Here is a 13,383-nt window from a genome sequence, read left to right on the forward strand (position 1 = left end):
CACTACTTATTTTTTCTTTTAATGGATGAAAAATCTTCCTATAAGTAAACTCTTCTTTCTTTGGGGTATTTAGGCCTCAGCCTCACTTCCAACCTCCCAACTTTACATAGGAGAGAGAAGGTTCGTGGGGAGAGGGGCCCCTCTGCTTCTCCTGGCTGCTTAAGGTCAGTTGGGTTCTTTTGGGCTATACCCATCTCCTCCAACAGCACCAGCCAGCTGTCTCCCCCAAGCCACTGCTCCCCCAACATTTCTCTCTGTCTGCTCCAAACCATGACAACTGGTCTCTTCAAACTGTTACAGGCCAGGCCACATGACAATACCGCATGCCACATTGTGCTCTCCCTGTGCTCTTACTTATAGCCTCAGATCCCTATACCAAGCCCCTCTCCCTGCTACACCAGGAAGGACTTAACAGCTGGCAAAAGCCACGCCCCTCACGAGATAATTTACTGGTGTGGACAAGCTAAAGCTCAAACTGAAACCCCACACTTGGGGTTAAAACGAAACATATTTACAGAACAGATCCTAGTTTACAAAGGAACCAAAACTTCCATTACAATAATACATGTGTGCCACATTATCTTTTCTAATTCCTCACCATGGGGCACCTAGGTTGGTTCCACAGCTTAATTGTTGGGAATAGTGCTGCAAAAACATTGGTGTGCAAGTGTCTCTCTCTGATATGTTGACTCAGAGCCCTTTGGGTAAAGACACAGGAGTGGCATAGCTCAGTTATATAACAGATCTATATTTAGTTTTTAGGACCCTTGATACTGATTTCCATAGTCACTGAACTACTTTACATTCTCAAAACAATGTAAACAGATCCTCCTTTGTTCCTATCCTTGCCAGCATTATTTTTGGGTTTTGTTTGGTTTGGTTCTTTGAGACAGGGTTTCTCCATGTTAGCCATGGCTATCCTGGACTCCCTTTGTAGACCAGGCTGGCCTCAAACTCATAGTGATCCGCCTGCCTCTGCCTCCCTAGTGCTGGGGGATTAAAGGTATGCACCGCCATGCCTGGCTGCCGTATCCTTTTTAATAGACAAAAGAGTGGTAGTGTCCTTCCACTTTTTCACTAGCCTTTTTGCTATATGATGGATGTAGTATTTGTATGGCATTATAGTTAATAGGTAGAGTGTGGAGGCTGGACAGATGCCTCGGTGGGCAAGAGCTCTTGCTGCACTAGCATAGGGACCTGAGTTTATATCCCTAGGCCCAACATTAAAAACAAACAAGAGTCAGGTGTGGTAGTGCATGCCTTTATTCCCAGCACTTAAGAGGCAGAGGCAGGCAGATCACTGTGAGTTTGAGGCTAGCCCGGTCTACTAAGGGAGTCCAGGACAGCCAAGGCTACACAGAGAAACCTTGTCTCAAAAAACCAAAACCAACCAACCAAACAAACAAAGAAAAACAGGAATAGTCATGAATGCCTGTAACCCCAGCTCTTTCTGAAACTGAGGCAGGAGGTTCATTGGAGCTTGCTGGCCTCTGGCCTGGGTCCAGATTCAGTAAGAATAAAGTGAGCCCGGCATGGTGGCACATGTCTTTAATCCCAGCACTCGGGAGGCAAAGGCAGGTGGCTCTCTGAGAGTTTGAGGCCAGCCTGGTCTACAAAGGAAGTTCCAGGACAGCCAATGCTACACAGAGAAACCCTGTCTAGAAAAACCAAAATAAGTGAATAAATAAATAAAGTATACAGTGATGAAACAGGGCACCTGATATGCTCCTATGACTTCCACACACCCCCTCCATGCATGTTCAACACACCCACACCCACGTGCGCATCAAGAGGGGGGTGGACTGGATTGATTATTCAGTGTTAAAAAAAACTTGGTGCCCTTACATAGGACCAGAATTTGGTTCCCAGAACCCATGTGGAAAGCTCACAACCACCTGTAATTTCTGTTTCAAAGCATCTGATGTCCTGTTCTGTCCACATGCATACACACAAGCACAGACACAGACACATAACCAAAAATAAAATCAATCTTTAAAAAAAAAACAAAGATGTTGGCTCTGGTTTCCTGCAGTACATTCTAAGCTCAGTAGCCTATCATCTGGAGCTCATCCCAGTCCTTACTCCTGCTTCCATGAATGCCTATGCACCTGAATCTTTCTTCATGTCCTCACTCATCTGACTCCCCCACCAATCTTTCAGACTGCCAATGTTGCTGGAGGGAGTTCAAGTTAGGAATTAAGATGTTGATCATTTCTGGCTCAAAGAACACTGACTGTGCTGTTACCTTTTCCTTCATTCTTCTTTTTCAAAATAGCACTGATGCAATGTTGCTATAGTAATTTTTTTTTTTTTTTGTTTTTCGAGACCAGTTTTTTTTTTTTTTTCATGTAGCCTTGGTTGTCCTGGAACTTACTCTGTGGACCAGGCAGGCTTTGAACTCAGAGACCCACCTGCCTCTGCTTCCTGAGTGCTGAGATTAAATGTGTGCACCACCACTGCCTGGCTTCTATAGTAATTAAAGTAAAGAAAAAAGGTATTTTATCCTCAAACTTGAGAAGATAGTAACTTGAACACATGGCTTAGACATACTCTTCTTACTGAATCCTGCTCGTGGGTAATGTCACAGCTGGAATACATAAAATAATGGAGTCTGGAAGGTGTATCTGAGACTGTGTATCTTGTAGGACCTTCTACTGGGAATGGAACGCAGATTTGAGGAATGTCCAGCTAATGACAGTGTGTAGCCATGATGTCAGCTCATGACAATTTTTGCTTGTGTGAGACACTTAAGCAGTCTTCACTCTGAGCCTCTTCACTGACGTGGCCAAACCCTCCAGTCTGCTTAGTGCTGGGAGAGAGGGATGAGAGACAGCATATCTCTTGAAACCTGAGATAATGGAGGTCATTCTGTGGGTCTTTAAGAAAAGTCTCTTGCCAGGCGTGGTGGCGCATGCCTGTAATCCTAGCACTCAGGAGGTAGGCTGATCTCTGTGAGTTCAAGGCCAGCCTGGTCTACAAAGCCAGTCCAGGACAGCCAAGGCTACACAGAGAAACCCTGTTTTGAAAAAACAGAAAAGAAAAGAAAAGAAAAGAGAGAGGAAGGGGAATGGAAGGAGGGAGGGAAAGAGGGAGAGAAAGAAAGAAGAGTCTCTTTTATGTGGAATTAGACCTCCCTCCCAGATTTCCTGAGGTCCTAGGGTGCCTGTCTGATTCTGACAACTATGGTGGGCCTTGAAGAATATTTGGCCGGTTAGAATTGTTTTCAGCTGTCCTTATTTGAAGAGATTGCCCCTTAGGCATCGAGGAACCTGAGGCAAATACAATTCTTTCTTGTGTTTCAGCAGAGTGATGATGGCTCTTTGTCTAATTGTGAACCAAAAGAGCAAAATCTGCTAAGTCACCCATTATTTCCTGGCTAACCACTGCTCATGGGACCGTAATAATCTGACATACCTGCTAAGAAGTCCAAATCATGAGCAGACAAAGGGAAATGGTGCGTTCCAGGGCATGCAGTAACTAGATAAAGGAAGACCAACTTGAACAACTAGAAAAGTGGCTTCTTTTGATGTAGAAATGCAGGACGAGGCGGAGAAAATTACTAACTGATTAAACAAGTTAATATTTGAAAAATGTTTAGAAGAGAGCCTAGTACGTGTCATATCCAAACCTGTCAAATAAACTGCAACAGAAGTCATGTCAGAGCGTCAGAGCACATGCAGTTACTCATACACACACATACACACACACACACACACACACACACACACACACACACACACACACCACCACCACCACCACCACCACCACCACTGCTAGAGAACTAGAAAACATTTTAGAATTTAAAAATTCTACATACTAATATTAAGCTAGACTGGAGAGATGGGTCATTAGTTAAGACGGTACATTCCTCTAGCAAAGGACAATTCAGCTCCCAGCACCTCATTCACTTTGTAGCACCCTTGTTGGGTGACTCAAAATTGCCTGTAACTTCAGCCAGAGGACCCAGATTCAGTTCCCAGCACACACATGATGCCTAACAACCATCTTAATATCAGTCTTAAAGGATATAACTACCTTTTCTGGCCTCTGTGGGCACCAGGCATGCATGCATATGGTACACACACACCTTTGTGCAGGCAAAAGATTCAGATGCATAAAAATGTTTTCTTTCTTTCTTCCTTCCTTCCTTCCTTTCTTTCTTTCTTTCTTTCTTTCTTTCTTTCTTTCTTTCTTTCTTTCTTTCTTTCTTTTAGGTTTTTCGAGACAGGGTTTCTCTATATAACAGTCCTGGCTTTCTTGATGGTGCTTTTATAGACCAGACTGGCCTCGAACTCACCGAGTTCCTCTTGCCTCTGCTTCTGGAGTGCTGGGATTAAAGGCGTGCACCACCACACCCAGCTCATAAAATTTGTAAAAATAAATAAATGCACGAGCTGAAACAGAAATGGACGATCTTTAGCTCAGAAACACTTAATCTGGGAGAGCAAATGGGAGAAATAGCACTGAGCAGATCTTTCAAAGAGGTAGAAGTTATGAGGATTAAAAGAGCTGAAAGCAAAGTCAAGAGATTTGTCATGAAAACAGTAAGAGCCCAGAAAAGCAAAGTCAAAGTCAGGAAGTGAACTAATTAATTAACAATAGAAGAAGCCAGGCGCGGTGGCACTCACCTTTAATCCCAGAACTAGGGAGGCAGAGGCAAGTGGATCACTGTGAGTTCAAGGCCAGCCTGGTCTACAAAGTGAATCCAGGACAGCCAAGGCTACACAGAGAAACCCTGTCTTGAAAAAACAGACAAACGAACAAAACAAAAAACAAAAAACAAAAAAAAAATTAACAATTGAAGAAAGTTTCCTTGAGTTGACTGGAAGGTGTTCACTGAAGCTCATGAATGATGACGAAAACAAAACAAAACAAACCCCCTAACCCCCCAAAAAACAACAGACAACACCTCCAAACCTATCTTGTGGAGTCCCTGAATTCCAAGATAGAGAAGATCTTAGAAACTTCACAACAGGAAAAACGCATTGTGCCTTGCAGCAGCTTCAGGGAGTAGGAGGTGTGGGTGGAAGGCTACAGGCAGGGGTCCTGGAGAGGGCAAGAGGCTTTGCCTTCAGTCTCTCCTAACTGTCTCTGGCTAGTGTCTGCAGCAACTCAGATACTTCCACATAAAATTTTGCTGGAACCTTAACCCTTGAGCTCCAATAACATTTTGTCCTTTTTTTTTTTAAACTTTCTATCTAAAGAATGTCTCACATGATCCCTGTTAGGTTTATCAGTTCTTCTATTATTTGTCTAATTTGTCTCTGAATTGCTACATTCTCTGTATTCTTTGTTTTGTTCTTGTTTTTTTGTGTTTTGTTTTTTAAAAATGGTCTCAAGTAGAGGAGGCTGGCCTATGCAGCAAAATCCGACTTTGCAATCTTTGATGCTCTTACCCCCAGTTCTCTGGTGCTAGGTTATAGGCATGAGTCACCACATGCAGTTATTTTATATATTTTAATTTATTACTGTTATTACTGTTGGTGTGTGTGCATGGTATGGGTGCATCGGCACTAGTGCAAGATTGAGCACGTGAAGGTCAGGAGAAATTTTTGTGGAGTGACTTCTCTCTTTCCACTGTGGGTTATAGGGTTCAATCTCAGGTTGACAGGCTTTCCAGGCAAGGACTTTTATCTGCTGAGCCATGTTGCTGACTTTTTTTTTTTACTTTTACTTTTGTTGTTTACTTTTAATTAGTCTTTGAAATTGAGTCTCACTGTGTAGCTCAGGCTGTCTTCAAACTTGTCATCTTACTGCCTCTATCTCCTGGTCTACTCTTTTCATTTTACTTGGAGGATTTTCTATTTTCTGGTTGGACTGTAACTAAGATATCTGCCAATGAAAACAGATTAGGATTAGACTTTTATCCACACTACAAAGGCTATAAAACAGTGGAATACAATATTAGTCAGGGTTCTCTAGGGGAACAGAATGCGCGTGCGCGCGCACACACACACACACACACACACACACACACACACACACACACACACACACGAATGATTTATAGGCTGAGGTCCAGGTAAACCAACAATGGCAAACTATGAATGGAAGGGCCAAGCATCCAGCAGTTGCTCAGTCCAGAAGGCTGAATGTCTCAGCTGGTCTTCAGTCTACACTGAAATTCCAAAGTGGGCTCTAAAGCAAGCGAAGGAGTGGGCTTGCTAGTGAGGCAAGAGCAAGCAGGCAGAGCGCAAAGGCTTCCCTCTTCCACGTCCTTATACAGGATTGCAGCAGAAAGCGTGGCTCAGATTACAGTTGGGTCTTCCCACCTCAAAAGATCTGGATTAAAGGTGTGTCTTCCCAGCTCAAATTCCAGATTAGAAGTGGATTGCCTGGCGGTGGTGGCGCACGCCTTTAATCCCAGCACTTGGGAGGCAGAGGCAGGTGGATCACTGTGAGTTCAAGGTCAGCCTGGTCTACAGAGTGAATCCAGGACAGCCAGGGCTACACAGAGAAACCTTGTCTTGAAAAACCAATATAAATAAAGAAATCCCTCACAGGTGCAGCCTATTTGGGAGCTTTAGTTAATTCCAGACATAGTCAAGTTGACAACCACAAATAGCCATCACAAATACCAACTCCAAAATGTTGAGAGACAAAAACTAAAAGTCCTACTCTTGGCTGTGGTTGGCTGCTTCAGCAAGGGTTTCTAATGATCCCTCAGCTACTGGCATTCATGGCCTTATGGAAATCTTTCAAAGCCAGGCATAGTGGCCCACACCTTTAGTCTCAGCACTTGGGAGGCAGAGGCAGGCAGATCTCTGTGAGTTCGAAGCCAGCCTGGTCTACACAGTGAGTTCCAGGATAGCCAGGGCCACACAGAGGAACCCTGTCTCTAACAAGCAAACAAAAGAACAGAAGAAGCCTTTCCATCTTTTAAGTGTGTGTGTGTCTGTCTGTCCCCCCCCCCCCCCGTGTGTGTGTGTGTGTGTGTGTGTGTGTGTGTATGTGTGTGTTGGGATTGGAAAAACTCACTGTAGCAAAATGGAGGAGACTGGGACATGAAAGACAACTTCTACAGGTAGATCACTGTGAGTTCGAGGCCAGCCTGGTCTACGAAGGGAGTCCAGGACAGCCATGGCCACACAGAGAAACCCTGTCTCGAAAAACAAAAGCAAAACCGAGACAAACTCTGTGCTTTGCTCACCTTCTCTGCCTGCCTCTTCTTGTGACTTTTCTAGAGGGCTAGGAACAGAATCCTTCCAATAACCATGTAAATTAGGTCCTATCCCAGCTGAGTCGCTGAGACCATAGCTACTTGACTGCAGCCTGTGAAAAACCCTGAGTGGACTCACTGGTTGAAGTCTTTTGAGAGAGTCTGAAGCAAATCCAGCTGTGCCTGAATTCCTAAAACTCCTCCGAAACTATGAGACTATACTATATGCCAACTAAGCCCCATGTGCTTTTTTTTTTTCTTTTGCTTGTTTTGTGATGCTAGAGATTGAGACAGGGTCATACGGAGGCTACACTCATGCCATATCACTGAGTCACATTCCCCAGCTCAGTAATTAAGTTTTATGATGTAGAATTCAAAATCAAACGTATTAAGCAGTTATGCCTCACTTTACCTTGTGTACTTTTTATGGTTTGTTTGAGACAGGGTCTCGTGTAGTCCAGATTGGCCTACAACATGCTATGTAGCTGTGGATGACTCTGAACTTCTAACCGTTCTGCTTCTATCACCCCAGTTCTGAGATTCGATGTCTGAGCTGCCATAGCCAGTTTCTATGATGCTGGGTATCAAACTCAAGGTTTTACTGCATGCTAGGCAAGCACTTTATCAACTGAGCTATAGTCCAAGAACTGCTTAATGGGAGACACAGGGCTTGTAGAGAATTGGAAAGTTTGAGACTGGCCTAAAAGCATTCAAGTTCAGAAGCTTCTAATAGCCCATTACTATAAATGCTTTTCACACTAAAACTTTTTTTTAAATGCAAACTATGTAGTCTACTAATCCACAAATTATCAAAATAAAAGGGCAAACAGGCAATTCATGAAAGATAAATCTTATATAACCGAGAGAGAAGCTTGTCACTGTTTGTCTTCTCTGGGAAATATGCTGAGGGGTGAAGGGCACAGAATGTTTTTTTGAGGAGTAACCTATAAAAAAAAAAAAACAGGGGCAGGGTGTGGGAGGCGAGTGCACTGCACACCTGCATGTCTCAGCTGGCTCATCAGGGGATGCTGGAGCAATTACTGCCCACAGATGAGCTGTGCACTGCACAGAAAATGTTAGACCAGCACCTCCCCTCACTTCATCTTTTGCCTTGGGCATCCTGAGAGGAGGATGACCTCAGCTCAAATACTGAGGTGGACCCTGGAGGAACAAACAGCCTGTAGCACCAGCAGCTGCTCACGCTCCCTCCAGTGGGATGGTGAGACCCCTTTTTGAAGCAAGAATTAAGTGGCTCCTCTTTGTGTCTGCCAAAAAATAAAAATTCACCATAAGCGCCAAGCCAGAAGCTACGTTTAAAAACTGTTAACGTCATCTACTAAAGCATCTACCTTTTTTTTTATCTATATGCAATTTGTAAAAATGGCTCTACATAGGGAATATACGTGCATGAATCTGAGGAGTGGATATTTCAGATCTGTCAAATTATACATTAAGCAAAACCAAGTAATGTTCACAGGGCTGCCTGCTAGCATAGGGCCCCTAAATGAAACTGCTTTGATGCAGCCTTCCATGCATCACTCCCAAACAAGGTAGAAAATTGTGACAAAATGAAGTCTTAAAGGGGCTACTCTTAGAAAAAAAGCCTGTTCTGTTCGATTGAGGTTTCTGTGTGTGCCAGAATTGAAGACAGTGTTTTGTGTTTTGGGGTTTTGTTTTGATTTTCTGAGACAGGGTCTCACTATGTAGCCCTGGCGGAATTGGCACTCTCTATGTTGCTCAGGCTGGCCTCAGACTCATAGACATCTGTCTGCCTCTGTCTCCTGAGTGCTACGATTAAAGGCGTGCACCACCACGAATGGCAAGGGGACAAGAGCAGTCTTTTAATATGTGACAGAAAAGCAGAGACAAGGCTACTCTGGGAGTTAGGGTGAAGCACCAACAAAACCAAAGTGTGTATGAAAATGCCATAATAAAATCCAGTACTTTTATGCTAATAAAAAAGAACAGTATTTGGGGAGGGATGGGCTGAGCTGAGCTCAGGAACAGAAGCTAACTACACATAATGGCAGTTCTGAGAATGCAGAGCCTCAGGGGCCAACAGTGCTCCAGCTGCTCAACTCACTGAGCATTCCTGACTATGTCAACATTGACTTGACTGACTTGTCATCTAAAATCAAACAGGAAAAACTCACAGATGTCTCCATGTTCTAGAGCTCTGTGACAGCGATACCAGCTAGCTTAGTGGGTCTTCTTTATAAAAGATTTATTTATTTATGTATTTTATGCATCTGGGTGCTTTATTTGCATGCATGCATGCATGCCAGAAGAGGGCATCAAATCCCAATTTAGATGGTTGTGAGCCACTATATGGGTGCTGGGAATCATGTCAGGACCTCTGGAAGAGCAGCCAGTGGTCCTAATTGCTGAGCCATCCCTCCAGCTTCGTTATTCAGTTAAAGAAGCAAGCCAATACCTCATTGCAAAGTGAAAGTGAAGTTTATTGGCAAAGACTCTTCAAATACAAAAAAAAAAGCCCCCAGAAATTGGAGTCTACTGATTCTAGGGGGCATCAGGTTTTCACTTCGGGTTCAAGTACCAACTCCTGGTGAGTACTCTACTGTATGCCTGGACCTACTCTGTCCATACATCCCGTCTGTTGAACGCATTGGTCACTGTTCCTGTTCTTGAGCATGGAAACAATTGCAAGAGGACTCTCTGCCTTGGTGCACGGACATAGAAGCAGCGGCAGTAAGGTCCCTTGCCTTAGTGCACAGGTATAGAAACAATGGTTGGTTGGGAAAAGAGTCTCCGGTCTTCTCTTCCCTTTGTGATGTAATGAGGATAAAGACACTTGCTATGGGTGAGGGGAAAATGCAATTATTGCTGGAGAGGAAGACTCAGAAAGGTCATGAAGTTCCCATTCTCTTCTCTAGGGAACCATGGTCTCAAGAGCATTTAATAACATCCATTGGGATGTAGTCTGTATATTATTCTGTAGGGTTTCTCCAAGTAATTGATGAAATATACGTAGTCCATTTGTTCTGTAGTTCTCTGACATACCTTATCTATATTTGATCCAGCATAGTCAATAGACTTAAAAGTCTCTTCTGAACATTCTATTTTTTAAAAAGATTTATTTGTTAATATGTATGCAGTGTTCTGCCTGCTTGTACACCTGCAGGCCAGAAGAGGGCACCAGATCTCATTATAGATGACTGTGAGCCACCATGTGGTTGCTGGGAATTGAACTCAGGACTTCTGGAAGAGCAACCAGTGCTCTTAACCTCAGAGCCATCCAGCCCCCTTAAAGATGTATTTTTTAAAGTATGGTGGGGATAAAAAGTGTGGAGGCACACTTCAGAATATTACTTTGTCTTATTTGTGTAAATTAGAATACCCAATATAATGGTAAATAAACATGATAATAACATCCCTTAATTTTGTATTTAAATGAGAAGGACTTTTTGTTATCACCATGTTTGCTGTCGCATTTTCATAAGCAATTTAGCCATATTTTATAGTTAAATTTTAATCTGTATTATTGTGAATATTAGAATGGCTGCTCAGTTTTTAAGTGCCTTTCAATCTCTATTGACACAAAAATATTTATTTTCTCCTTTAATCATCTCATAAGAAATACATTGATAGACTTGCTAATGTTAAATCATTTTTGTATTTCTGAAATAAACTCTACTTAGTCATCGTGTACTATTCTTTGCCACACTGCTGGGTTTGATTTATTATTATTATATTTGGAATTTTCCATGTGTATATTTTATATAGATATCATAGTTAATACATTATTATATTTAACACTACAAAATAAATGTGAGTTTTTTCATCTTTTTTCTATGGTTTGAGGGCCTATCATGAGATACATACAGAAAATGGAGAGTGTCTGGAAACTTTTATAGTAATTTAATTACTGTAATGACACTCAGTGATCAGAGGACACATCAATGAATAGTATATTCCTTCCTAATTATTTCCTATCTCTATGTTAAATTTATTGTTATTGTGTTTAACATAACAAAAAGTAATTTGATTTTGATGATTTCAAAAAATTTACAATTGGCCAGGTTGTGGAGGTGTGGTGGTGCATGCCTTTAATCCCAGCACTCAGGCAGGCAGAAGCAGGCGGATATCTGTGAGTTCGAGGCCAGCCTGGTCTACAGAGTGAGTCCAGTTCAGCCAAGGCTACAAGAGAAACTATATCGAGAAAAAAACAAAAACAAAAACAAATTAGAATTGGAAGAAAACTAGATATACAGTAGTCTAAACTACACTAAATAGTTTTTCATTTATTTTTAAGGTTAGCATACAGAATGTTTTGTTTTTCATCACACACACACACACACACACACACACACATATATGTAAAGACTGGACTAAACAACTTTCTTATGATTTGCTTTTTAAAATGTTGGCCTTGCAGCTGGAGAGATGACTCAGTGGTTAAGAGTGCATACTGATTTTGCAAAGGTCCTCAGTGTGGTTCCCAGAACCCGTGTCTTGGAGCTCACAACTGCTTGTAACTCTAGCTTCAGGTATATCTGCCTCTGGCCTTTGAGAGCACCTGCACTTACATGCACACACTCCCTCACACGATTAAAACTAATAAAATAAATCTTGAAAAGAAAATTGGCTTGAACCTAGTTGCACAACCAAGTGGACCTGGTGATTTTCTATTCTCTACTATGGTTATTGCTCTCTTCAAATTTTCTATTTCTTGGGTCACTTTGTAGACCAGGCTGGCCTTGAAATCACAAAGATCCTCCCAAGTGCTGGGATTAAAGCATATGTCACCATGATTGGTCATTTAAAATCAATTGATTAAAAGAATCATTTCATTTTTAATTATGTGTATGCATCTGTGCATTTGAGTGTGGGTGCACTTGGAGGCCAGAAGAGGGCATCAAATGCCCTGGAGTTGAAATTACAGATGGTTATGAGTTGCTTGGCATGTGTGTGTAACTGCTGGGCCATTCCTCTGGCATTTTTAGAACTCATATTTTATGTTATAATTTTAAAAATCCTTGAATTTTCATACATTTCAGGATCATTAATGTTTACAGATTTTTATTACATTTCTTTATTTTATATGTATGAGACTGGAGTACAAGTGTGCCATGGCAAATGTTGGGTAGGTCAGAGGACAACCTACAGGGGTCAGTTCTCTCCTTTCACCACAGGAATCAAGTTCAGGGCATTAGGCTCAGAGGCACGCACTTTAACCTCCCGAGTCATCTCGCCAGCCCATAGTTAAAGTTTTGTAAACTGTTATGTTCATATCATTTGCGCACTATCCTAAGTGGGTTCTCATGTTCTTATTTATTATAGTTCTTATATATTTATGATAGTAGCTGCAAATATATTTTAACTAGATATTAAAAGCACCTATAAAGGCTAGGTATGGTGGTATATATCCCTTTAATCTTAGTGCCCAAGCCACAGAGACAGTCAGATTTCAATGCGTTTGAGGACAGCTGGTCTAGATAGCAAGTGCCAGGCCAGTCAAGATTACATAGTGAGGCCCTTTTATAAAGAAAAATAAAGGTATTTGTATGGGTCAGGACCCAGCTGTGGATGCTATAGGCTGGTGGTGGGTAGTGCCTCTATGTAAGACTTTTCTCAAGACAAGTGACATAGTGTAGTGCAGTAAAGGTTCAAAGAGAATGAGGGGACGGGTATCAGACAAGGCGCATGCCCTCTTGGTCATGCCTATGCACAGTATCTTCAACTACTAGTGCCTACTAGAGCCTACTGTGCTTACTGTGGTTTTCTATGGGGCATCTTCCTTTGCTTTTCACAGCAAGCTGTGATGATGCTTTGAAGTCAGCGTGCATCTTCCTTCTTAAAGAGGAGACCAAGACATATGAAAGGCTTTAAAGCAGTGAGATGAGAGTCCCCTTCCCATGACTAAGTTCCTATACTACACTGGGCTTCCTGTAGAGAAGATAATCTATAAACTGTGCGCTCAATTTTGAAACATTACACATTTTAGGTCCATTTATTTTTGTTTGTATCACCAGACTTCTAAGGATCTTTCTTTCAATTAAAAAAAAAAAAAATGAGGCCGTGTCCCACTATGTAGCCCTAACTGGCCTAGAAATCACTTTGAAGACCAGGCTGCCCTTGAACTCACAGAGATCCATCTGCTTCTGCTTCCTGAGTGCTGCGATTACAGGCGTGTGGCACCACACCTGGCTCATGATTTTCATTTTTTTCTACTTGCTAGCCAACTCGTTGTATAATTTGTTTTT

Source organism: Acomys minous (genome assembly GCF_964271855.1).
Source record: "Acomys minous genome assembly, chromosome: 7".
Taxonomy (NCBI): Eukaryota; Metazoa; Chordata; class Mammalia; order Rodentia; family Muridae; genus Acomys; species Acomys minous.